Source organism: Pseudophryne corroboree, chromosome 2 (assembly GCF_028390025.1).
Source record: "Pseudophryne corroboree isolate aPseCor3 chromosome 2, aPseCor3.hap2, whole genome shotgun sequence".
NCBI lineage: Eukaryota > Metazoa > Chordata > Amphibia > Anura > Myobatrachidae > Pseudophryne > Pseudophryne corroboree.
In genome coordinates, this window is record NC_086445.1 from 790087878 (window position 1) to 790112017 (window position 24140).

General features: G+C 47.5%; 1 protein-coding gene across 4 annotated transcripts in view; it reads left to right on the forward strand.

Moving 5' to 3' along the window:
- Positions 1-24140, forward strand: part of SYTL5 (synaptotagmin like 5) — a 513325-nt gene that overhangs the window by 385316 nt on the left and 103869 nt on the right. The window lies entirely within an intron of this gene.

Genomic DNA, 24140 nt, shown 5'->3' on the forward strand with positions numbered 1-24140 from the left:
TGACCTTACAAGGAAGGGGCGTGGCCACACAAGTTGTAGTTGGAAAAAAGCGCAGGAGGTGAGTACCCGGGTGGCATGGGGGTTGCCTGGGGTGCACTGTGACTCACAATGCACCCCAGGCAACCCCCATACCACCCGGGTACTCACCTCCTGCGCTTTTTTCCAACTGCAACTTTTGTGTGGCGACACCCCTTCATTGTAAGGTCACACCCCTTTCTGACACATGAAACATTATGCACATTAAAGTCTTCACAGTCAGTGGCAGGTGCACTCATACCTTTTTCAGAGGCACTGCCCTAATAGACTGAAGCTGCAGGACACGGACCCCATCCCCGATTAGCAGCTGCTAGGTGGTCACCTCTGATAAGCAGCAGCAGACAGCAGCATCAATCTTGTCACAAATCCTGCTGGCCGCCTCCGCCGCCTCCTTCACACCTGACGGCAGTGGTGTGTAACGTCACACAGCAGAGGACGTGCCGCCGCGCTGCAAAATTGTGCCACCATGTAATACATTAGTAATCCCACGCCTTGGCTGCCCCTGGCAGGAGAGGGGTGGAGGTGGGAGATGCGGTTGGGGGAGGAGATGCGGGGCTGCACTTTGATTGTGCGCCATTCACGGCTCCCAGACCGCCAGCTAATGAGAAGCTGACACTTGGCAGCTTCTCATTGGCTGGGGGTCCGCGAGCCGTGATTGGCTCACGGACGATTTTAAAAATGCCGCCCCTTCTTTTGATTGGTGCAGCAGCCGGTCCGCGAGCCAGGATTGGCTGGCGGCCGCTGCCACCTTTACAATGCAGTGGGGACCTGATGCTGTGGCCGGACGGAGGCGGAACTGGTTCCGCCTGCAATTAGAGGTGACGGAACGCAGTTCCGCCCCGTTCCGGCCCACTTTAACCACTGAGTGTAATGCTGGGTACACACCGGCACACCTTTCTGTGTGTATGAACAACCACCATCAGCAGAAATATATATATATATATATATATATATATTGACTGAACTGCAGATATTTCTGCCAGTGTGTACCCAGCTTTAAGCTGGGTACACACTTGTCCAATCCTCATGAGATCCAACTCCAGATCAGACTGTTTATACAAACCTACTGTAGACTTGGTCACAGATTCTACAGGGTAAATATTACTAATGCTTCTAAAAATGAAAAGTGGTGATGTTGCCCATAGCAACCAATCAGATTCTGTCTATAATTTCTCTATTGCATCCTAGAAAATGATAGACAGAATCTGATTGGTTGCTATGGGCAATATCACCACTTTCCAATTTTAGAAGCTTTAGTAAATATACCCCTACATCCGATCCATGTATACACCTGTCCAATTTTTTATCAGATCTTCAATCTGCATCTGCTGAAAAGTATGTATCACCGTACACACTCTTCCAATATTTGGCAGACCAGCTGCCACTCACACAAAAAATGACTTATTAGTGGGTAGTGTTATGCTGCACGGTATGATCTGTGCAGAGTAAAGACAAGGTTAAAAGGTTCATTTAAAAACAAAAAAACAAAACAAATGCATGGGATTCCCTCCTGCCAAATCAGTAATGCTGCCATGCTGATACTGGCAAGTGCCTGGCTGGCAGCTGCTACCAATGGTGTGCTGAGCCATCTTTCCCAGAGATTGGTCGCCAGCTCTGGACTCAGCAGTATTGATCGGCTGATCAGCGCTTACGTCTCCTGATTTTTAAGCATGTTTGAAAACATTTTGACCTAACCAGGTGACCAGGATTGGTGAAAGCATAGGTCAGGTGAGTTACAAACAGTCAGTAGCACTGACTGTTCCGACATGTCCAGGTATCAATTTTGCCAGCACAGGCTAGCGCTGATGCACACAACAGCTCTGCCCACGGTCCCTGGCTGTTGGACTATGCAGCCAGAGTTTGTCTACAAGAAATGATGTATATATATATATATATATATATATATAGTCCCGCAATGGTGTGGCACTCGGCTTTGAAGAATAAACAATAAACCAGCCAGGTTTAGCAACGTTTCAGTGCTTTATTGCACTATCGTCAGGATACAAAGTATACAAATAACATTACATACCTTTTATAATCATGCACCCAGAGTGAGTTCGCGCCAGGGTGTCCGTTTGAACCTCCCCTGAGCGTCTACTACGTAATACATCATCACGTTAGTGAATCCCATCACCATGACAACCAACAATAAATTATCACTTCTACGGTTCAGAAAAAAGTATCCATATATTTCAAAAGAGTAGTTTTCTAAAAGCAACTAAAGCTCATGTATTCGTTTAACCCTCTGGGTGATAATACTCCCAGACGGTAAATCCATTCTGTCTCACGTTGCAGCAATAATCGATTGCGATCACCACCCCTTAAAGGCTTCTTAACAAAATCGATCATCCTATATTTAATACTGGCAACGCTATGGTTAAATTCAGCAAAGTGTCGAGCCACCGGTTGGTCAGATTTACTCTTACTGACCAAAGCCGCTCTAATGGCTGATCGATGGGCCGACATGCGATCTTTAAATCTGCCCTGGGTCTTACCTATATAGGAAAGACCACAGGGACAGATGATCTGGTACACCACATAAGTAGAATTACAAGTTAAATGATGTCTGATACGGTACTCTTTTCCTGTATGGGGGTGACAAAAAGTGTCACCAGGAATCAGATAACCGCAAGTGGTACAACCACATTTAAAACAGCCTAAGCTTTTATTTGACAAAAAATGTGATGGTTTATCCTTATCAATAACACTTATGTCGGCATGTACCAGTAGATCCCTTAGGTTACGGCCTCTTGTAAAACATGGCATGGGATTAATATTCTGAAAGGGCAATTGACGGTCCGTTTTAATAACATGCCAATGTTTTTTAATTACCGCATTAACATTTTTAGATTGAGTATTAAATTGATTAATTACCGGGAATCGTGTTTTCTCATTCTTTTTTGGCTCTGATTTTTCTAATAATAACGTTCTATCAATTGTCATTACTCGGTCCCTAGTTTCCAACAAATCTTGTCTATGATAACCTCTTATAACCAGTTTCTCAATTAAAGACTCAATCTGTATTCTAGCTAAATCACTGTCAGAATTAATTCTCCTAATTCTCATCATCTGTGAATAGGGTAGTGATTTCTTTAAGCTAGGTGGATGACAACTGGTATATTGTAGGAGTGTGTTGCGATCAGTTAATTTCGTGTGTACTGATGTCATCAATTTCTGAGCCTCAATCTTAATGTCCACATCAAGAAAATCAATTTTTTCTTGGCTCATTCTGATAGTAAATTTAATGGGACAATGGCTGTTATTATTAATTTCTATTAATTCAATAAACGATGTCTCAGTACCACTCCAAACAATAAATAAATCATCTATAAATCGTTTGTACAATACAATATTCGATGAAATATCTGGATTAGAAAAAAAGATTTTCTGTTCTACATTGAACATAAAAATATTAGCTATCATCGGAGCCACAGCAGAACCCATTGAGCATCCGCTCAATTGAATGTAATACTTATTATCAAATAAAAAATAATTTTTCTTCAAAACAAATTCCAATAAACTAATACAAAATTCCACAAAATCCTCCGCATATACATTACTGGTAACCAAGAACTCTTTAACCATTAGTAAGCATGCCTCCTGTGGTATCACTGTATATAAGCTTATAACATCTGCACAGATCATCCATGCCCCTTCAGGAATCTCCCCCATAGTGATAAGTTCATTCAAAAACATGGTAGTGTCCAGCAAAAAGTTCTTATGTTTTTTAACCAAAGGTTGAAGTAATGCGTCCAGGTATACAGAGGCTGGTTGAGACAACGAGCCCCGTGCCGATACAATCGGCCGTCCGGGAGGGGGGGTTAACCCCTTGTGCACCTTTGGAAGGGTGTAAAGAAGGGGAGTCAATGGAAACTTGGGGAGCAATGAATCTGCTAGTTTCTGGTTAATTACGTTGTTATCAACTGCTCTTTTAAGGATAAGTCCCAATTCTTTTTGGAAAGTAGTTACCGGATCAAAAGGTAATTCTCTGTAGGTATTGGTATCACTTAGTTGACGTAAAATTTCTGTGCGATAGTCTTGTACATCCTGTAGTACTATTGACCCACCCTTATCGGCGGGTCTAATGATCAAATCAGTAATGCTGCCATGCTGATACTGGCAAGTGCCTGGCTGGCAGCTGCTACCAATGGTGTGCTGAGCCATCTTTCCCAGAGATTGGTCGCCAGCTCTGGACTCAGCAGTATTGATCGGCTGATCAGCGCTTACGTCTCCTGATTTTTAAGCATGTTTGAAAACATTTTGACCTAACCAGGTGACCAGGATTGGTGAAAGCATAGGTCAGGTGAGTTACAAACAGTCAGTAGCACTGACTGTTCCGACATGTCCAGGTATCAATTTTGCCAGCACAGGCTAGCGCTGATGCACACAACAGCTCTGCCCACGGTCCCTGGCTGTTGGACTATGCAGCCAGAGTTTGTCTACAAGAAATGATGTATATATATATATATATAAAAAAAAGAAAAGCAGGTAGGCGGCACTCAGCGGGACTTTTACTCCAACAAAACACACTACGGCAACAGGTGTAATTCTAACGTTTTGGATTTTAATCCGACATCAGAGAATGAACAAACATCCAAATCACTTACCTAAATAGACTCCCAGACCCAGGAAGACACCCGTGCTGCGGCGAAATCCGTCTGGAGACGGCGCGATGACGTCATCACGGTGCGACCCATTCAGCCAGTCACACTGCCTCCCCTCCGGTTGCCATAGAGACATAGACAACAAATACACCCAGAAGCCAACTGAAATCCAGTGTAAATGAAATATAACCCTAGAATGCATATAGTCAGGGTAATGCAGAGCAATACTAGAATAGCAGAACCGGGGTACATAATAAAGTGCCCAAGGACAAATCCACATAAGGCAGTTACACTATGCTTAGATAATAATAACCTTATCCCTGGGACCTATACCCAGAATTGCATGCATAAGTAAATCGTGCATAGGCAGCGAAAGCAACAACTCCAGAATCCAATATGCAAATGAAGCCCAAAGATCCCAGCTTAACAAAGGTTAAAGGACAGTGAATGACAAGACACATGAAGAGAGTGGACATTTTTCAAGGTAAAAAAAACTAGGGTGTTTTAGATGTCCAAATTGCACCACGTGCAGCCACATGCTGAGTGGTAGTTCTTTTAGACATCCTCATACAGGAAGGGTAATTTCCATCAAACATATTGTGACATGTACCACAAAATGTGTGGTGTACATGATTATATGTCCTTGTAGTATGGTGTACATCGTGAAAACAGACAGAATGTTTAAGGAAAGGATGACCATGCACTGGACATTTATTCGTCAAGCGCTAGAGAAAGGTAAATCTGACCAGCCTTTTGCCAAGCATTTCTTAAATGCAAAGCATAATTTAGCTTTGCTCCGCTATAGAATTATTGACCACATTCTAGCAAGACCACGAGGGGGGGATAGATCGCGCTTGTTGGTGCAAAGAGAAGCTGAATGGATTTTCAAACTGAATACCCTTTCACCTAAGGGGCTTAATGAGAACTCAGGTTTACTGGTATTCCTATAAATCATCACGTTGTGATGGTTTTATTAGGGATTATGGGCTGTTTCTGAGAGGTTGTATGGGTATCTCATCAGTTCTGTGGTTGTGTATGTGTAGCATTGTATACAGTATTAGCAGTATGGAGCATTCTCTAGCCATTACATAATTGGTGATTTATTAATGTATTTCTATTACCTAAATGGGGGATCATGCGATGCTGATTCATAGGCAATATGCTGGTATATCACATAAGATTATAATGTCAGCATTGTGAAAAGATTAGACATTTGCAGTATGTTAATAGTCTGTGATCGAATATTTTTTTTAATCATTGTTTGGTTGACTTAGGGGGCATTCCGAGTTGTTCGCTCAGTAAAAATCTTCGCATCGCAGCGATTTTCCGCTTAGTGCGTATGCGCAATGTTCGCACTGCGACTGCGCCAAGTAAATTTGCTATGCAGTTAGGAATTTTACTCACGGCTTTTTCATCGTTCTGGCGATCGTAATGTGATTGACAGGAAGTGGGTGTTACTGTTATGCACACCAGTGCCTGCAGGAATGTACTGGTGTTTGAATTGTTATGCACACCAGTGCCTGCAGGAATGTACTGGTGTTTGAACTGTTATGCACACCAGTGCCTGCAGGAATGTACTGGTGTCTGAACGGATAGGTATGCAAAACAAATGAACTCACAGACAGACTGGGGAATATGACATTACGTACACAGAAGGTGATAGGGTAACAAAATAACACAAAGTGAACAGAGAAGCCCAGAGGCTAAGAAACTGGGTGTCTCCCTAGTATTAGTAATGCTCAGATGGGAAAAGCAAGATGTTGTGTTTTAATACGTAGAGAACCCGAAATGCTGTTGCAAAACCCTAAAGGGTTACCAATGGGTGTGGCAGTAAACTCCTTGGTCAGAGATGGAATGATAGACACAAGGAGAGTCTCCACAATCCTAATCCTCACTTGCAGTGCACAGGTTCAGCTTACTGCCACTAAACTGACACCTGACACCTTGCACAGTGAGACAGGATTTAGGCAGGCAAGTCTTAGAATACAGCCGCAAACTTGCTAAGTTCACAGAGTAGTAAAAGAACCCCAGCAAGCTAAACGACTGACTCCAGTCTTACTGCTAGGTCTGGATTGGCAGAGTGTAGTAACAAATCCCCAGGCCTATTTGCAGTAAGCAACAACAAATACAAAGCTACACAGTACTGGCTAACTTTCAGGAACTGACTAACCAACAAAGATTCAGCAGCATCTGCTTAACCTGAGAAGAGGCCTTATAAAGCAGGTGCTGTCCACGCCCCACTCAGACCTCACAGACTGTGAGCACAAAAACCAGCACCGGATCCCCTGCCGTGCACAGAGCCTGTAACCACTGCACAGCAAAAGACCCGAACCGGAGTATCAGCTGCGCTCAGGTTACTCCGCTAGCACTTGTCTCCCGGTTGCCATGACGACGTGGCAGCACAGGGCAGGAGACCCTAACAGTACCCCCCCTCTGACGAGGGGTCAAAGAACCCCTACCACCGGGTTTATCGGGGAACTGCGAGAAGAAAGAGCGTATCAGTCTGGGGGCATGAAGATCACAACTGCGCACCCACGAGCGCTCCTCCCGGCCATACCCCTTCCAGTGCACCAAAAATGACAGCCGACCCCGAACCATCTTGGAGTCAAGAATCCTTTCAACAACAAACTCCCTCTGGCCACGTATCAGAAGAGGGGAAGGTCTTCCACTGGAAGAAGGATTACTAATCGCCCGTTTTAAAAGGGAACAATGAAATGTTTTATTGATATCCAAAGAACGGGGCAGATCTAACTGAAATGCCACCGGATTGATAACCCTGGTGATCTTATAAGGGCCGATGAACCGGGGGCCTAACTTATGAGATGGCTGTCTCAACTTCAAATTCTTGGTAGACAACCAGACGAAGTCTCCTAATTTGAGGCTGCAGGGTCTTTTCCGCTTATCAAAAACCCTTTTGGTCACTAATGACACAGACACAAGGGCTTTCTTCACTTTCCGTCAAATACCTCTAAGGACCAAAACCACAGAGGAACCACCAGGCGTGGAGTCCAGGGGGTCAAAAGAATTGGCCTTAGGATGATGCCCATACACACAAAGGAAGGGAGAGATCCCTGTAGCAGAGTGAGCCGCATTGTTATAGGCAAACTCCGCCATGGACAGATGAGCAACCCAGTCAGTCTGACACTTGGAGACATAACACCTGAGGAACTGCTCCAAGGACTGGCTCACCCTTTCAGTCTGCCCATTAGACTGCGGATGGTAGCCTGACGACAAGCTGACAGAAATCTGGAGATCGGAACAAAATGCCCTCCAGAATTTGGCCACAAACTGGGATCCGCGGTCAGAGACCACATCAAGTGGCAACCCGTGGAGACGCACAACATGCAGCATAAATAATTCAGACAGGCGTCTGGCCGATGGCAGCCCAACCAGTGGAACGAAGTGCGCCATCTTCGAAAACCTGTCAACGACAACCCAGATGGCTGTCATCCCCGAGGATTTGGGCAAGTCCACCACAAAATCCATTGAAATGTGGGTCCATGGCTTAGATAGGATAGAGAGTGGATGTAATGGGCCAACAGGATCCCCTCTAGAAGTCTTATTTCGGGCACAGATGTCACATGCCCGAACCCACTGATCCACATCCTTAGCCACCGAGGGCCACCACACCGCCCTAGATAGCAACTCCCGAGTTCTGGCAATACCCGGGTGACCTGCCGACTTCTTGGCATGGAATTCCAGGAACACTCGCTGTCTTAACCTAGGAGGCACAAACAAAAGACCTACCGGAAGGTCTGGAGGAGCCTGCTCCTGTGCTCTAAGGACTAATGATAAGAGGTCCTGGGTAATGCCCACTTTAATACATGATGGGGACACAATGGGCAACGGCTCCTCGGTGGTCTCCTGGATTGGAGCAAAACTCAGCGAGAGCGCATCAGCCTTGATGTTTTTTGACCCAGGGCGATATGTTATCAAAAAATTAAAGCGAGCAAAAAACAAAGCCCATCGTGCCTGCCTGGCATTGAGACGCTTCGCTGACTCTAAATATGCCAGATTCTTATGGTCGGTGAGAATTGAGACCACAAACTTAGCCCCCTCAAGCCAGTGTCTCCACTCCTCGAGTGCATCCTTAATAGCCAACAATTCCTGGTTACCCATGTCATAATTCATCTCGGCAGGCGAAAATTTACGGGAAAAGTAAGCACAGGGATGAAGGCGATTATCAGACACTCCCATCTGAGAAAGCACTGCCCCAGTACCCATCTCAGAGGCATCCACCTCCACCACAAAAGGACGCTCTGGATCTGGGTGTCGCAGCACCTTGGCCGATACAAATGCCCTTTTGAGACGGGCAAAAGCCGCTTTAGCCTCACAAGACCAGTGAGCAACATCCGCCCATTTCTTAGTGAGTGCCACCAAGGGCGCCACTATAGATGAAAATCCAGCGATAAATCGTCTATAAAAATTCGCAAAGCCCAGGAAACGCTGAAGCGCCTTCAAACTAGTGGGCTGCACCCAATCCAGGACTGCCTGTACCTTGGAACCCTCCATTTGGAAACCTTCTGGGGAGATAATATATCCTAGAAATGCGATTTGCTGAACTTCAAATTCGCACTTCTCCAGCTTCGCCCCAAGCCGGTGGTCTCTGAGTTTCTGGAGGACTAAGCGTACATGCTTCCGATGTTCCTCCAGGGAATGGGAGAAGATTAGGATGTCATCTAAGTATACAACTAAGAATCTATCCAAATATTCCCTGAGCACATCATTCATGAAATCCTGGAAGACTGCCGGGGCATTACAGAGCCCAAAAGGCATCACCAAATATTCATAATGCCCTGAGTGGGTATTAAAGGCAGTCTTCCATTCATCCCCCTCTCTTATTCGGATTAGATTGTACGCACCGCGTAGGTCAATCTTAGAAAAAATGGTGGCAGTACGAAGCTGGTCAAACAAGACCGAAATGAGAGGCAGTGGGTATGAGGTTTTAATCGTGATACGGTTCAATTCCCTGAAGTCGATGCAGGGTCGCAACGAACCGTCCTTTTTACCCACGAAGAAGAACCCCGACCCAACTGGAGACTGTGAAGGTCTGATAAATCCCTTAGCCAAGTTCTCCTGAATGTACTCTGCCATAGCCTGAGTCTCAGGACGTGACAGGGAGTACAACCTGCTCTTGGGAAGCTTAGCATTTGGCAACAAATCAATGGCACAGTCATAGGGGCGATGGGGAGGTAGTACCTCTGCAACTTTTTTGGAGAACACGTCCGCAAAATCTGCATAACACCCTGGCAATCCTGGCAAACTTAGCTGCGAGAGCCTGACTGGAAGGCTCAAGCAACTCCTGAAACAATCAGTACCCCAACTAAGAATCTCCCCAGAGACCCAGTCAAATTGAGGATTGTGGGCCCTTAACCAGGGTAACCCCAACACCAATGGGGCAAAAGTACAGACAGTCACATAAAAGGACAATTTTTCAGAGTGTGTGGCTCCAATAAACAAAGAAATCTGGCTAGTGCAAGAGGTAATTTTACCTTGGGATAATGGTTCCCCGTTTAACCCACAAATCTCAATTTCCGATGCCAAGGGTACTAAGGAAACAGAGTGTTTTAGGGCGAATTGGCGGTCCATAAAAACCCCGTCGGCCCCACTGTCCACAAAGGCCTCAGTCTTGACAGTTTGACCGAGGATCTTCAAGGTCACCGGAATGATAAAAGTCTTCTTGGGAAATTCTGACTTCTGGCCTGACAGGATATTTCCCATCACCCTCAGGCCCTGAAGTTTTCCGGCTTTTCTGGGCATGATACTACCACATGACCTTTATTCCCACAGTACAAACACAACCCCTGCTGTCTCCTCCGCGTCTTCTCACGCGAGGAGAGGCGGGTAGCCCCAATCTGCATAGGCTCCTCGGAAAATTCCTCAGAGTCTGAGGTTCCCTTGGGAAAGAAGGAAACCTCAGTCTCCCTTTCAAGCTTACGCTCTCTCAGCCGTCTATCCACCCGGATGGATAACTGCATGAGCTGATCCAAGCTATCAGGCAAGGGATATTGTACCAGTTGGTCTTTTATCTGGTTAGAAAGACCTCTTCGGTACTGGTGTCTCAGGGCTGGGTCATTCCACTGGGTATCATGGGCCAACCTCCGAAACTCCGTACAGTAAACCTAAACTGGCCTTCGCCCTTGCTTAAGGATCGAAATCTGAGCCTCGGCTGAGGCCGTCTTGTCAGGGTCATCATACAACATGCCCAGTGCCGTAAAAAAAGCATCAACACTTTTAAGCGACGGACAGTCAGGCTGCAACCCATATGCCCAGACCTGTGGGTCTCCTTGTAGCAAGGAAATCACTATGCCCACCCGCTGAATCTCCGACCCAGAAGACTGAGGCCTAAGCCGGAAGTATAGCTTGCAGCTCTCCTTGAAACAAAAGAACTGCGAGCGATCTCCAGAAAAACGATCCGGGAGATTTACTTTCGGCTCCTTAACCCCTGAAGGTGCTGCTGCTGCGGGAGCTCCGCTAACGGCCTGGGAGGTGTGCATTTTAATGGACAAATCATTAAATTGTCGAGTCAGGACCTGCACCTGATCGACCACCTGTTGCAACGTATTTTGAGGGGTATGCTCCATATTCCCACAAAATTTCAACAGGAGTATTAGGCTGCTGAATATGTTATGCACACCAGTGCCTGCAGGAATGTACTGGTGTTTGAATTGTTATGCACACCAGTGCCTGCAGGAATGTACTGGTGTTTGAACTGTTATGCACACCAGTGCCTGCAGGAATGTACTGGTGTCTGAACGGATAGGTATGCAAAACAAATGAACTCACAGACAGACTGGGGAATATGACATTACGTACACAGAAGGTGATAGGGTAACAAAATAACACAAAGTGAACAGAGAAGCCCAGAGGCTAAGAAACTGGGTGTCTCCCTAGTATTAGTAATGCTCAGATGGGAAAAGCAAGATGCTGTGTTTTAATACGTAGAGAACCCGAAATGCTGTTGCTAAGGGCAACAGCAAAACCCTAAAGGGTTACCAACGGGTGTGGCAGTAAACTCCTTGGTCAGAGATGGATTGATAGACACAAGGAGAGTCTCCACAATCCTAATCCTCACTTGCAGTGCACAGGTTCAGCTTACTGCCACTAAACTGACACCTGACACCTTGCACAGTGAAACAGGATTTAGGCAGGCAAGTCTTAGAATACAGCCGCAAACTTGCTAAGTTCACAGAGTAGTAAAAGAACCCCAGCAAGCTAAACGACTGACTCCAGTCTTACTGCTAGGTCTGTATTGGCAGAGTGTAGTACCAAATCCCCAGGCCTATTTGCAGTAAGCAACAACAAATACAAAGCTACACAGTACTGGCTAACTTTCAGGAACTGACTAACCAACAAAGATTCAGCAGCATCTGCTTAACCTGAGAAGAGGCCTTATAAAGCAGGTGCTGTCCACGCCCCACTCAGACCTCACAGACTGTGAGCACAAAAACCAGCACCGGATCCCCTGCCGTGCACAGAGCCTGTAACCACTGCACAGCAAAAGACCCGAACCGGAGTATCAGCTGCGCTCAGGTTACTCCGCTAGCACTTGTCTCCCGGTTGCCATGACGACGTGGCAGCACAGGGCAGGAGACCCTAACAGTTACTGGGCGGAAACAGGCCGTTTTATGGGCGTGTGGGAAAAAACGCTACCGTTTCCGAAAAAAACGCAGGAGTGGCTGGAGAAACGGGGGAGTGTCTGGGCGAACGCTGGGTGTGTTTGTGACGTCAAACCAGGAACGACAAGCACTGAACTGATCGCAGATGCCGAGTAAGTCTGGAGCTACTCAGAAACTGCTACGAGGTGTGTAATCGCAATATTGCGAATACATCGTTCGCAATTTTAAGAAGCTAAGATTCACTCCCAGTAGGCGGCGGCTTAGCGTGAGCAAATCTGCAAAAATCAGCTTGCGAGCGAGCAACTCGGAATGACCCCCTTAGTCTCATGAGAGGGTATTATAAAAGATTTTAGCTTTTAATGGGGCTGGTATAATCTTTGGATGTTACAATTAGTTTATTTGTAACAAATTCATAGCGCTGTATGTAGAATGTGATTTGTATCCAGTATTCATTGCTCCCTCATTTTGACCACCACATGTGTATAATTGTGGTGATGGTTTTCACATGTTAATTATGACGTCACTTAGGCCACGTCTGAGATGGGCCAGGGCTTGTTTTCACTTGGTGCATGTATTTAAGGCAAGACTGTTTTACTTACCTTTGTCCTGACGAAAATCTGATAACAAGATTGAAACTTTGATCAAACTGTTGGGGTCCGTGTGATTATTTCAAGTCGCCGGGAGTGCCGCCTATTTGGGATATGTATATATGGTGACTGACCGTTCTGGCCAAATACACCTGGAGGGCACTGGCGCAAACATCTTATGTACAGTGTGGAGTGCCGTCTCTGTTATCTTTATATATATATATATATATATATACACTGCTCAAAAAAATAAAGGGAACACTTAAACAACACAATGTAACTCCAAGTCAATCACACTTCTGTGAAATCAAACTGTCCACTTAGGAAGCAACACTGATTGACAATCAATTTCACATGCTGTTGTGCAAATGGAATAGACAACAGGTGGGAATTATAGGCAATTAGCAAGACACCCCCAATAAAGGAGTTGTTCTGCAGGTGGTGACCGCAGACCACTTCTCAGCTCCTATGCTTTCTGGCTGATGTTTTGGTCACTTTTGAAAGCTGGCAGTGCTTTCACTCTAGTGGTAGCATGAGACGGAGTCTACAACCTACACAATTGGCTCAGGTAGTGCAGCTCATCCAGGATGGCACATCAATGAGAGCTGTGGCAAGAAGCTTTGCTGTGTCTATCAGCGTAGTGTCCAGAGCATGGAGGCGCTACCAGGAAACGGGCCAGTACATCAGGAGACGTGGAGGAGGCCATAGGAGGGCAACAACCCAGCAGCAGGACCGCTACCTCCGCCTTTGTGCAAGGAGGAACAGGAGGAGCACTGCCAGAGCCCTGCAAAATGACCTCCAGCAAGCCACAAATGTGCATGTGTCTACTCAAACGATCAGAAACAGACTCCATGAGGGTGGTATGGGGGCCCGACGTCCACAGGTGGGGGTTGTGCTTACAGCCCAAGACCGTGCAGGACGTTTGGCATTTGCCAGAGAACACCAAGATTGGCAAATTCGCCACTGGCGCCCTGTGCTCTTCACAGATGAAAGCAGGTTCTCACTCAGCACATGTGACAGACGTGACAGAGTCTGGAGACGCCAAGGAGAATGTTCTGCTGCCTGCAACATCCTCCAGCATGACCGGTTTGGCAGTGGGTCAGTAATGGTGTGGGGTGGCATTTCTTTGGGGGCCGCACAGCCTCCATGTGCTCGCCAGAGGTAGCCTGACTGCCATTAGGTACCGAGATGAGATCCTCAGACCCCTTGTGAGACCATATGCTGGTGCGGTTGGCCCTGGGTTCCTCCTAATGCAAGACAATGCTAGACCTCATGTGACTGGAGTGTGTCAGCAGTTCCTGCAAGACGAAGGCATTGATGCTATGGACTGGCCCGCCCGTTCCCCAGACCTGAATCCAATTGAGCACATCTGGGACATCATGTCTCGCTCCATCCACCACAGACTGTCCAGGAGTTGGCGGATGCTTTAGTCCAGGTCTGGGAGGAGATCCCTCAGGAGACCATCCGCCACCTCATCAGGAGCATGCCCAGGCGTTGTAGGGAGGTCATACAGGCACGTGGCGGCCACACACACTACTGAGCCTCATTTTGACTTGTTTTAAGGACATTACATCAAAGTTGGATCAGCCTGTAGTGTGTTTTTCCACTTTAATTTTGAGTGTAACTCCAAATCCAGACCTCCATGGGTTAATAAATTTGATTTCTCTAACGTCCTAGAGGATGCTGGGGACTCCGTAAGGACCATGGGGATAGACGGGCTCCGCAGGAGACATGGGCACTTCAAGAAAGACTTTAGGTCTGGGTGTGCACTGGCTCCTCCCTCTATGCCCCTCCTCTAGACCTCAGTTTGATACTGTGCCCAGAGGAGATGGGTGCACTTCAGGGAGCTCTCCTGAGCTTCCTGACAGAAAGTATATTTGTTAGGTTTTTTATTTTCAGGGAGCCTGCTGGCAACAGACTCCCTGCATCGAGGGACTGAGGAGAGAGAAGCAGACCTACTTCTGTGAGTTTCAAGGCTCTGCTTCTTAGGCTACTGGACACCATTAGCTCCAGAGGGATCGGTACGCAGGTCTCACCCTCGCCGTCCGTCCCAGAGCCGTGCCGCAGTCCTCCTCACAGAGCCGGAAGATAGAAGCCGGGTGAGTATGAGAAGAAAAGAAGACTTCAGAGGCGGCAGAAGACTTCATGATCTTCACTGAGGTAACGCACAGCGGTGAAGCTGTGCGCCATTGCTCCCATACACCTCACACACGGCAGTCACTGTAAGGGTGTGCAGGGCGCAGGGGGGGCGCCCTGGGCAGCATATAAATCTCTTTCTGGCAAAAATAATTATATATACAGCTGGGCACTGTATATATAAAGAGCCCCCGCCAGTTTTTAGTATATTTGAGCGGGACAGAAGCCCGCCGTCAAGGGGGCGGGGCTTCTCCCTCAGCACTCACCAGCTCCATTTTCTCCACAGCACAGCGCTGAGAGGAAGCTCCCCGGACTCTCCCCTGCTTATCCACGGTGAAAGAGGGTTTTAAAGAAGGGGGGGGGGCACATATTTGGCACAATATACAGATTACAGCGCTATCTAGGTAAACATATTGTGTTTTTTCCTGGGTCATATAGCTCTGGGTGTGTGCTGGCATACTCTCTCTCTGTCTCTCCAAAGGGCCTGGTGGGGAAACTGTCTTCAGATAAGAGGTTCCCTGTGTGTGTGGTGTGTCGGTACGCGTGTGTCGACATGTCTGAGGTAGAAGGCTCACCCAGGGAGGAGGGGGAGCGTATGAATGTGAGGTCTCCGTCGGCGGTGCCGACACCTGACTGGGTGCATATGTGGAATGTTTTAAGTGCTAGTGTAAACTTATTGCACAAGAGATTAGACAAAGCTGAAGCTAAGGAACAGTCAGGGAGTGAACCCATGTCTGTCCCTATGTCGCCGGGACCTTCAGGGTCTCAGAAGCGCCCACTATCCCAAATAGCAGACAGTGATACCGACACGGATTCGGACTCCAGTGTCGACTACGATGATGTAAAGTTACAGCCAAAAGTGGCTAAATGTATTCGATATATGATTATTGCAATAAAAGAAGTGTTGCATATCACAGAGGAACCCCCTGTCCCTGACACGAGGGTACACATGTATAAGGGAAAGAAGCCCGAGGTAACTTTTCCCTCCTCACATGAGTTGAACGAATTATGTGAAAAAGCGTGGGAATCTCCAGACAAAAAACTGCAGATTCCCAAAAGGATTCTTATGGCGTATCCTTTCCCGCCAACGGACAGGATACGGTGGGAATCCTCCCCTAAGGTGGACAAAGCGTTGACACGCTTGTCAAAAAAGATAGCGCTGCCATCACAAGATATGGCTACCCTCAAGGATCCTGCTGACCGCAAGCAGGAGATTACCTTGAAATCCATTTACACACATTCTGGTACATTACTGAGACTGGCAATTGCGTCGGCCTGGGTTTGTAGCGCGGTAGCAGCATGGACAGATTCCTTATCGGCGGAGATTGAGACCCTAGATAAGGATACCATTTTATTGACCCTAGGCCATATAAAGGATGCTGTCTTATATATGAGGGATGCTCAAAGAGACATTAGTTTACTGGGTTCCAGAATAAACGCTATGTCAATTTCTGCTAGACGAGTCCTCTGGACCCGGCAGTGGACAGGTGATGCCGACTCAAAAAGACATATGGAGGTTTTACCTTACAAGGGTGAGGAATTGTTTGGGGAAGGTCTCTCGGACCTGGTCTCCACAGCTACGGCAGGTAAATCGAATTTTTTGCCTTATGTTCCCTCACAACCTAAGAAAGCGCCACATTATCAAATGCAGTCCTTTCGTTCAAATAAAAGCAAAAGAGTGCGTGGATCGTCCTTTCTTGCCAGAGGTAAGGGCAGAGGTAAAAAGCTGCACAGCACAGCTAGTTCCCAGGAACAGAAATCCTCCCCGGCCTCTGCAAAATCCACCGCATGACGCTGGGGCTCCGCTGAGGGAGTCCGCCCCAGTAGGGGCACGTCTTCGACTTTTCAGCCACATCTGGGTTCACTCACAGGTGGATCCCTGGGCAATAGAAATTGTTTCTCAGGGATACAAGCTGGAATTCGAAGAGGTGCCTCCTCGCCGTTTTTTCAAATCGGCTCTACCGACTTTTCCCCTAGAAAGGGAGATAGTGTTAAATGCTATTCACAAATTGTGTCTTCAACAAGTGGTGGTCGAAGTTCCCCTACTTCAGAGAGGGAAGGGATACTACTCCACCCTGTTTGTAGTTCCGAAACCGGACGGTTCGGTCAGACCCATATTGAATTTAAAATCCCTGAACCTATACTTAAAACGGTTCAAGTTCAAGATGGAATCGCTCAGAGCGGTCATCGCCAGCCTGGAAGGGGGGGATTTTATGGTATCCCTGGACATAAAGGATGCATACCTTCATGTTCCCATATATCCACCTCATCAGGCGTACCTGAGATTTGCGGTACAGGATTGTCATTACCAATTTCAGACATTGCCGTTTGGGCTTTCCACAGCCCCGAGGATTTTCACCAAGGTAATGGCGGAAATGATGGTGCTCCTGCGCAAGCAGGGTGTCACAATTATCCTGTACTTGGACGATCTCCTCATAAAAGCGAGATCACGAGAGAAGTTACTGAACAGCGTGTCACTTTCAGTGAAGGTGTTACAGCAACACGGCTGGATTCTCAATATCCCGAAGTCACAGCTGGTTCCTACGACTCGTCTGACCTTCTTGGGCATGGTTCTGGACACAGACCAGAAAAAGGTTTTTCTCCCAATAGAAAAAGCTCAGGAACTCATGACTCTAGTCAAGAACCTATTGAAGCCAAAACAAGTGTCTGTGCATCATTGCACTCAAGTCCTGGGAAAAATGGTGGCAACATACGAGGCCATTCCCTTCGGCAGGTTCCATGCAAGGACTTTCTAATGGGACCTATTGGACAAGTGGTCCGGGTCACGTCTACAAATTCATCAGCGGATCACCCTGTCCCCCAGGGCCAGGGTATCTCTCCTGTGGTGGCTGCAGAGTGCTCACCTTTTGGAAGGACGCAGTTTCGGCATTCAGGATTGGATCCTGGTGACCACGGACGCGAGCCTCAGAGGGTGGGGAGCAGTCACACTGGGAAGAAACTTCCAAGGACTTTGGACAAGTCAAGAGACTTGTCTTTACATCAACATCCTGGAACTGAGGGACATATACAACGCCCTACGTCAAGCGGAGAACTTACTTCGCGACCAACCAGTTCTGATCCAGTCAGACAACATCACTGCAGTGGCTCATGTAAACCGCCAAGGCGGCACAAGGAGCAGGGTGGCAATGGCGGAAGCCACCAAGATTCTTCGCTGGGCGGAAAATCATGTAAGCGCACTGTCAGCAGTGTTCAGTCCGGGAGTGGACAACTGGGAAGCAGACTTCCTCAGCAGACACGACCTGCATCCAGGGGAGTGGGGACTTCATCGGGAAGTCTTCGCACAGATTGTCAGTGGGGACTGCCCCAGATAGACATGATGGCATCCCGCCTCAACAAAAAGCTACAGAGGTATTGCGCCAGATCAAAAGATCCTCAGGCGGTAGCAGTAGACGCTCTAGTGACACCGTGGGTGTTCCAGTCGGTCTATGTGTTTCCTCCTCTTCCTCTCATACCCAAGGTGTTGAGAATAATAAGAAAAAGAGGAGTGAGAACAATTCTCATTGTTCCAGATTGGCCACGAAGGACCTGGTATCCGGATCTGCTGGAAATGCTCCCAGAAGATCCGTGGCCTCTTCCTCTATGACAGGACCTGTTACAACAGGGGCCATGTATGTTCCAAGACTTACCGCGGCTGCGTTTGATGGCATGGCGGTTGAACGCCGGATCCTAGCGGAAAAGGGAATTCCGGATGAGGTCATTCCTACTCTGATAAAGGCTAGGAAGGACGTGACAGTTAAACATTATCACTGTATATGGCGAAAATATGTTTCTTGGTGTGAGGCCAGGAATGCTCCTACGGAAGAATTCCATCTGGGCCGTTTCCTTCACTTCCTACAGAGTGGAGTGAATTTAGGCCTAAAGTTAGGATCCATTAAGGTTCAGATTTCGGCGTTATCCATTTTCTTTCAAAAAGTATTGGCTTCTCTCCCAGAAGTACAGACTTTTGTGAAGGGAGTGCTGCATATTAAGCCTCCTTTTATTCCTCCGGTGGCACCTTGGGACCTTAACGTGGTGTTGAGTTTCTTTAAGTTGCACTGGTTTGAACCACTTCAAACGATGGAGTTAAAATATCTCACTTGGAAGGTGGTCATGTTATTATCCTTGGCTTCGGCTAGGCGAGTGTCGGAATTGGCGGCGTTGTCTCATAAAAGCCCCTATCTGGTTTTCCATATGGATAGGGCGGAATTGCGGACTCGCCCTCAATTCTTGCCTAAGGTGGTGTCATCTTTTCATATGAACCAACCTATTGTGGTGCCTGTGGCTACACGAGATTTGGAGGATTCTGAGTCCCTTGATGTAGTCAGGGCTTTGAAAATTTATGTGGCCAGAACGGTTAGAGTCAGGAAAACGGAAGCACTGTTTGTCCTATATGCAGCCAACAAGGTTGGCGCCCCTGCTTCGAAGCAGACTATTGCTCACTGGATCTGTAATACGATCCAGCAGGCGCATTCTACGGCTGGATTGCCGTTACCAAAATCAGTCAAGGCCCATTCCACTAGGAAGGTGGGCTCGTCTTGGGCGGCTGTCCGAGGGGTCTCGGCACTACAACTGTGCCGAGCTGCTACTTGGTCGGGTTCAAACACCTTTGCAAAGTTCTATAAGTTTGATACCCTGGCTGAGGAGGACCTACGGTTTGCTCATTCGGTGCTGCAGAGTCATCCGCACTCTCCCGCCCGTTTGGGAGATTTGGTATAATCCCCATGGTCCTTACGGAGTTCCCAGCATCCTCTAGGACGTTAGAGAAAATAAGATTTTAAACCTACCGGTAAATCTTTTTCTCGTAGTCCGTAGAGGATGCTGAGCGCCCGTCCCAAGTGCGGATTATTTCTGCGAGATTTGTATATAGTTTTGCTTACATAAGGGTTATGTTATAGTTCCATCAGGTTGGACTGATGCTACGTTATTTTTTCATACTGTTAACTGTTTAATTGATACACAAGTTATACGGTGTGATTCGGTGGCTGGTATGAATCTTGCCCTTGGATTAACAAAAATCCTTTCCTCGTACTGTCCATCTCCTCTGGGCAGTTTCTCTAACTGAGGTCTAGAGGAGGGGCATAGAGGGAGGAGCCAGTGCACACCCAGACCTAAAGTCTTTCTTGAAGTGCCCATGTCTACTGCGGAGCCCGTCTATCCCCATGGTCCTTACGGAGTCCCCAGCATCCTCTACGGACTACGAGAAAAAGATTTACCGGTAGGTTTAAAATCTTATTTTCCATTGATAATTTCTCTTACGTCCTAGAAGATGCTGGGGACTCCGTAAGGACCATGGGGTATAGACGGCTCCGCAGGAGACATGGGCACTGTAAAGCTTTAGAATGGGTGTGCACTGGCTCCTCCCTCTATGCCCCTCCTCCAGACCTCAGTTAGTTCCTGTGCCCAGTGGAGACTGGATGCACTGCAGGGGAGCTCTCCTGAGTTTCTCTGAAAAAGCTTTTGTTAGGTTTATTATTTTCAGGGAGCACTGCTGGCAACAGGCTCCCTGCTTCGTGGGACTGAGGGGAGAGAAGCAGACCTACTTAAATGATATGCTCTGCTTCTTAGGCTACTGGACACCATTAGCTCCAGAGGGAGTCGGAACGCAGGTCTCACCCTCGCCGTACGCCCCAGAGCCGCGCTGCCGTCCTCCTCACAGAGCCGGAAGATAGAAGCCGGGTGAGTATAAGAAGAAAGAAGACTTCAAAGGTGGCAGAAACTTCAGATCTTCATGAGGTAACCATTACCACCGCGCGCCATTGCTCCCAGCTCACACACACAGGTGCCACAGTAAGGGTGCAGGGCGCGGGGGGGGGGCAGCATAAATATACCTCAAATAAGACTGGCAGAGTACTTATATATACTGCAGAGGCTGTATAATTCCGAATCCCCCGCCAGTATAAACATTTAGAGCGGGACCGAAGCCCGCCGTCGGGGGGCGGAGCTTGATCCTCCAGCACTAACCAGCGCCATTTTCTCCTCAGCAGGCTGCATGAAGAAGCTGCCCCCGGACTCTCCACTGCTGTTAGCTAGTACAGAGGGACAAAACGAGGGGGGGGGGGGGGGGGGGGGCACATTATTTGGCGATAAAGTTTGGTGTTTTACACATATATATACAAAAAGCGCTGACAGGCTGGGATTTTTGTCTCAGTGTATAGTGGCGCTGGGTGTGTGCTGGCATTCTCTCTCTCTGTCTCTCCTAAGGGCCTTATGGTGGGTCAGTCCCCATAATATTAGGTATCCCAGTGTGTGTGGGGGTGTCAGTACGTGTGTGTCGACATGTCTGAGCTGGAAGGCTCTTCTAGTGAGAAGGCAGAGCAGATGATTGTGGTGTCTCCGTCGGCGCTGCCGACACCTGATTGGATTGATATGGGGGATTTTTAAAATGCTAATGTGATTTTATTACAAAAGATTGGACAGAGCTGAGTCCAAGGAAAAAGCATAGCTTGACTGTGTCACAGGGCCCTACGGGGTCTCAGAAACGTCCCCTTTCCCAGGTAGTAGACACTTATACCGACTCGGATTCCGACTCCAGTGTCGACTATGATGATGCTAGGTTGCACCCAAGGGAGGCCAAGAGTATTTCAATATATGATTGTTGCAATAAAAAATGTTTTGCATATCACTGAGGACCCCTCTGTCTCTAAAACGAGGATCTGCATGTTTAGGAAAAGAAACCTGAGGTAACTTTTCCCCCATCTCACGAGCTGAACGCCCTATTTGAAATAGCTTGGGAAACTCCGGATAAGAAACTGCAGATTCCCTAGAGAATCATTATGGCGTATCCTTTCCCCTCCCGGGACAGGTTACGGTGGGAATCCTCACCCGCGGTGGACAAGGCTTTAACGCGCTTGTCAAAAATGGCGCTACCATTCCCTGATACGGCAGCCCTCAAGGGTCCTGCTGATCGCAGTCAGGAAACTACCATACGGGTGCCCTACTAAGGCCGGCAGTAGCGTCGGCATGGGTGGGTAGCGCAGTTGCAGCGTGAGCAGAGATAGATAAAGATGCCATTTTGTCGACCTTGGGTCACATTAAGACGCGGCGTTATATATGAGAGAAGCGGCGAGAGATATTGGGCTGTTGGGTTCAAGAACCAATGCCATGGCAATTTCTGCTAGACGGTCCCTGTGGACCCGCCAATGGACAGGTGATGCTGATTCAAAAATATGGAGACTTTGCCTTACAAAGGTGAAGTTTTTATTTGGGGAGGGCCTCGTGGTTCTGGTTACCACAGCTACAGCGGGTAAATCTTCTTTTTTGCCTTATGTTCCCCCACAGAAAAAGAAAAATAGGATTTTGGTACCTACCAGGTAAATCCTTTTCTTTGAATCCATAGGGGGCACTGGAGTACTCTTGGGATATGGACGGCTTCCACCGGAAGAAGGCACTGAATAAATTAATTTTGAGACTACTCCTCCCCTCCATATCCTGCAGCACTTCAGTGTTTTTTACTGAGCCGAACAGGATCGATAGAGAGATTGACAAAAGGAGAATTACATATAGTCTCACAGACAACAATAAAGTTGACACAACGTAACAGACAACTAAACAGTTGACACCATAACTGATTAACCCTTGTTAAATTTAAACCAGTCGTGAAAGTGTGTTACCATAAGAACCACTGGACTCCTAAAACAGGTAAACTGCTCTGGGTGGGCGTCCAGTGCCCCCTATGGATTCAAAGAAAAGGATTTACCTGGTAGGTACCAAAATCCTATTTTCTTTTTCATCCACTAGGGGTCACTGGAGTACTCTTGGGATGTACCAAAGTCTCCTCCGTGGCGGGAGAGCTGTTTGGCACTTGTAACACTAAACGGCCAAAGCTAGATGCTGCTGCCGCGAACGTATCAAACTTGTAAAAGCGCACAAACGTGTGCACTGACGACCAAGTAGCCGCACGGCAAAGCTGTGTCGTAGAAGCCCCACGACTCGCTGCCCATGACGTCCCCACAGAACGTGTGGAATGAGCTGTTACTGAAGTAGGTGGCTGTAACTTAGCATAAAGGTAAGCCTGACGTATAGTCAGTTTGATCCATCTGGATAAGGTCTGCTTAGAGGCTGGCCAACCCCTCTTAGCTGCGTCATAGAGAACAAACAACGTATCTGTCTTACGCACAGTAGACGTTCGGGAAACATAGATGCGCAATGCGCGAACCACATCCAACGTTCCAGAATCTCCTGTTAACACAGGAACTACTATTGGTTGATTGATGTGAAAAGACGACACTACCTTTGGTAGAAAAACGGGATTCGTCCGAAGTTCCGCTCTGTCATCATGAAAAATTAAATACGGTGACTTGCATGACAAGGCACCCAAATCTGAAACACGCTTAGCCGAAGCTAAGGCTAAAAGAAAAATCGTTTTCCAAGTGAGAAATTTAATATCCACTTGTTGTAAGGGTTCAAAGTAATCGGACTGTAAGAAATCTAAAACCAGATTCAAGTCCCATGGTGCTGTAGGTGGAATGAAAGGAGGCTGTATCCTCTTTACACCCTGTAGAAACGTATGTATTGACTGCAACGAGGCCAATTTCCTTTGAAAATAAATTGACAACGCAGATACCTGCACCTTTAGTGTGGAAAGACGTAGTCCTCCATCTAACCCCATTTGTAAAAATAACAAAAGACGGGATAATTTAAAAGACGATGTCGGAAATTTCCGAGCTTCACACCAACCTATATAAGTACGCCAAATTCTATAATAATGAGCTGCCGTAACCGGCTTCCTAGCTCGTACCATGGTTGGTATAACAGACTCAGGAATGCCCTCTTTCCTTAAGATGGCCTTTTCAACAGCCACCCCGTCAAACGCAGCCGCGCTAAATCGGGGTAAAGGAACGGACCCTGTTGTAACAGGTCCGGACGTAGTGGGAGTGGCCACGGATCGTCTGCGAGTAACCCGAGGAGATCCGAGAACCAAGCCCTCCGAGGCCAATGAGGCGCTATTAGAATGACTGTGACGAACCCTCTCTTGATCCGTTTTAGCACCAACGGGAGCAGCGGAAACGGTGGAAACAGATACACAAGGCTGTATGGCCACGTGGCTGTGAGAGCATCCACCGCCACTGCCCCTGGATCTCTTGTTCTGGACACATATCTTGACACCTGATGATTGTGGCGGGATGCCATTAGATCCACCTGAGGGTAACCCCACTTCT